This window comes from Choristoneura fumiferana, chromosome 18 (genome assembly GCF_025370935.1).
Source record: "Choristoneura fumiferana chromosome 18, NRCan_CFum_1, whole genome shotgun sequence".
Lineage (NCBI taxonomy): Eukaryota > Metazoa > Arthropoda > Insecta > Lepidoptera > Tortricidae > Choristoneura > Choristoneura fumiferana.
This window is the reverse complement of record NC_133489.1, coordinates 2,250,402-2,254,616: the sequence shown is the minus strand read 5'-3', so window position 1 is coordinate 2,254,616 and position 4,215 is coordinate 2,250,402.

Below are 4,215 nucleotides of genomic sequence, written 5' to 3'. Positions count from 1 at the left end.
ATATTTTTCACTTCTCGTAAAGTTCGTGTTTATGCTGAATCTAGGCGACATAAAATGGCTTTTTATTATCTAGTGTATAAATTAAAATCTTCTTAAAAAAATACATAGAAAATGACACCTCACTCGCATTTTTATTTATTAACCAACTGTACCGTCATTCGAAGCCTAAATAAATGAGAGTGGCAACACAGTTTACCTAATCTATGACGGTTAAAGTGCCTTTTTTCAGCTCTGGTCACACCAATTTACCCGCCTTTTCTCCCTCCAAAACCCCCACCAGCAGTGACAGAGGTGGCTGTCGTGGATTTCAGCTTCATTGGCTTTTAGTTTTCCGAACTATACGGTTGAGTTCCAGAACACACGTCTGCCTGGTGTAAATGAGCCGCAATGAAGCTGAAATCCACGACAGCCACCTCTGTCACTGCTGGTGGGGGTTTTGGAGGGAGAAAAGGCGGGTCATTGGTGTGACCAGAGCTGAAAAAAGGCACTTTAACCGTCATAGATTAGGTAAACTGTGTTGCCACTCTCATTTATTTAGGCTTCGAATGAGGTAAGTTGATTAATAAGCGTTTTATTGGAGGGTAAAACGCTGGTATTAAGCGTTGCCCCCCGCCCATACCCCCTGGGATGGGGTAGGACGTCTAAATTTTGATAGAACTCAGCAGATTCTTATTTCTAGCACCAAGATAAAGTTATAAACAAAGTTTCATTGATGTACATATTTTGCCGCCAAAATAACTATGTTATTTTTCCTGTACCTACTACTAGCACTTGTCTGATTTTCTTAAAGTCAAAACTGAGTGGCGATTAATTTCTATGACACATGGTAGGTAAATGGTAAGTAATTTCGAATCCAATGGAATTAAACAATCGTGTAAACAAAGCAATTTTTCACAATTACTCCTCCATCGGCTGTTTTTCCGGATAAGTGCAATTCAAATAAGTCAATCAATGATGAAGTCAATAAGCTAAAATAACTCAGCTACGACTATTTAGCTACGTCTTCGGCCTCTTCTGTATATTCGAATCCGATGGAATTAAGCAATCTGTTAAACAAATAAATGTGCTAACTGACATTGACACCGACTTGTCTATGGCCCTAGTGATGTGAATGCACTTTAATATACTTCAATCAGCAGTGAATAATTATGTTTACCAGATTGCTTAATTCCATTGGATTCGAATATACAAAAGTGGCCAAAGACGTCGATTGAGTCGTTTTAGCTTATTTACTTCATCCTTGGATAGACTTATTTGAATTGCACTTAGCACTTATCCGGAGAAACAGCCGTTGGAAGCCTATTCCATTCCTTAACAGTTCCTTTTGCCCTCCCTTTGCCTAATTGTATGGCGGCGAAACGTAGATGATTAATAAATTCATTATGAAAACTTGAACATATACCTCCAGTTGGAAGCGGCCTGCATCCACCGTGACCCCGTATATGGAGATAATGGAATAAAAACATGTAATTCCTGCACATTCTCTTCAAACCATATCCGGAATAGCACAATGTCTCTTATTTTCCTCTCTTCTCCTATTTATGTTTTTACTGTGTTTTTGTTGTGATGTATTGTGTTTTTCTTGTCAATAAATGTTGTGAGTTTGAGTTTGAGTTTGTTTGTTAATAATTTCAGGTGGTCTAGTTACAGCTTATGCAGCTGACTAGCGTTTTTTAAAAATCGTTTATTACTCCCAGTAGGTAATCCATCTTTTTATACTACGTTTCGCAAGTCAGTCAGATGGCTTTACTCCGCCGCATTTCGGTCATTTGGGGCCGTCGGAAGTATTATACATGAGATACCATCGGGTTTACCCCGCCGGACCTAATGACAGAAATAGGCAACGTCACTAGCTCCACAGATAAAATAGAGACGTGAGATAGATGTCTACGGTTGCGTATTGTTATTGTGACAGCTGTGACGAAGATGAGGATTTTGGTTTAGTCTCACACTTTCGATAATTAATTTAAAATCAATAGTTTTCCATTATTGGATGACATTGAGATGGGTACTTGATGCGAAAACAATGTGGTGAGATGAACATGTAGTGAGATGAAAATGTGATGAGATGTGAATTTAGTAAGTTGCGAAATGTGGTGAGATGAAATTTTAGTGAGTTGCGATGCGATTGTGGTGATATGTGAATTTGATAAGTACGGAGCGAAACTTTGATGCCGGTGACGTCATTATGACGCAAATTGACATATATGGTGTTTTATAAATAAGTACTTCTTCTTCTCTTTTAAAATATGGCTTTTCTGTCCTAATTAATAGGACAATTTCGCACACGAATATATTTCGACATTTTCAAAATACGCACAGGGCTTATCACGCTAACACACACGAGTAATATTTCAACGGGCAACATTACAGTGGCCGTGGTCACGAGTAGACTGAATGAAGTGTAGGGTGTCAAATCTAAGACATTATAATCTATATATATAAAAGAAGAAACTGACTGACTTATAGATCAACGCACAGCCCAAACCGCTGGGTTTAGAAACTTGAAATTTGAATATATGTTCCTTAATAGGTGTAGACACGCACTAAGAAAGGATTTTTCGAAATTCTCACGGGATAGGGAATAAATAGGATTTATATTTTCACTTCGAAATGGCCCTATTTCAGTAACTATACTTATTAGAAACTTCAAATTTGGCATGCAAGTAGGTAATACTAACAGCTAAAAACACTTTTCAGGATTTTACGAAATTCCCACGGGATAGTGAATAAATGAGATTTGTATTTTCACTTTTAATTAATGACCCTATTTCCGTAACATATAATTATTAGAGACTTCAAATTGACGAACAAGTAGGTAATACTAACAGCTAAAAATTATTTTCAGGATTTATCAAAATTCCCACGGGATAGGGAATAAAATGGGATTTATATTTCACTTCAAAATGGCCTATTTGCGTAACTATAATTATTAGAAACTTCAAATTTGGCATGCAAGTAGGTAATACTAACAGCTAAAAATGGTATTCAGGATTTCTCAAAATTCCCACGGGATAGTGAATAAATGGGATTTGTATTTTCACTTTCAATTATTGACCTTTTACCGTAAGTATAATTATTAGACTTCGAATTTGGTAAACAAGTAGGTAACAGCTTAAAACTATTTTCAGGATTTATCAAAATTTCCACGGGATAGGGATTAAAATAGGATTTATATTTTCACTTCAAAATGACCCTATTTGCGTAACTAATATTTGCGTATTTTCGGAATTATTAGAAACTTCAAATTTGGCAATGCAGGTAGGTAGGTAAAACCTAAAACAACTTAATCAGAAAACGCATAAGCTAAACCAATAAAACTGGGGACTGGAGATTGGGCAAATTGATGTAAATCTCGTAACAATTATTTAGCAGTGACATCCTGCTCATCCTGGCGAGGATCGTCTCTGTAGAAGGGAACTCCTCAAAAGTTGATAGCACACGCAAAAGACTTTACATGATTGTTAAATTTCAATGACAATGCGTTTATATGATAACCACCGCCTGATGCTGCAGCCAGGGTCGTCTGCTGATGACGGAACTCCTCACAAGGGCTGATAGCATAGATACGAAATTTTACATGTACGTTCAACGAGCTGACACAATTACTTGCCCACCCGCGACCTTTATGATAGCTACTTTTGTGCCCATGCAATGTGTATTCATGCAGTTCCTCCACCTCCACACTTTAAGAACACACAAATCACACAAATCCATCTATCACCACCACCACTTTACACTGACGTACGTACGTTTCGAACTCAACCAGAGCTCATCTTCAGAGCAACACAACCATTCAGCATGCTACGGTGTGAAATTTGGCATAGATGGACCTAAAGTAATGCAGAGGTGCACTAGGCCAAATTTAGAGAAATATAAAGAATAGGAAAATATCTCAACTTGTTTGTTTCTTGTTTGTTGGGTCATCTCTGAAATATTGAGCTGATATAAATAATTCTTTTATCAATAGAAAGATACACTATCCCTAATTGACATTAGACTACTTACTTTTTTAAAAAAATTGGAAACTTTCCGCAGAATAAAAATAAGTTTCAATTTTGAGGGGATTTTCAAAATTATTTCAATAATATATAGCTACAATGTGTCTCTAATCGACAATTAAGAATATTAAAATAGATCATAACAGTAATTCATGTCCCGCGGGAACTTTACAATTTCTCGGGATATAATCCTATATCGTGTATGAAGTCGCGG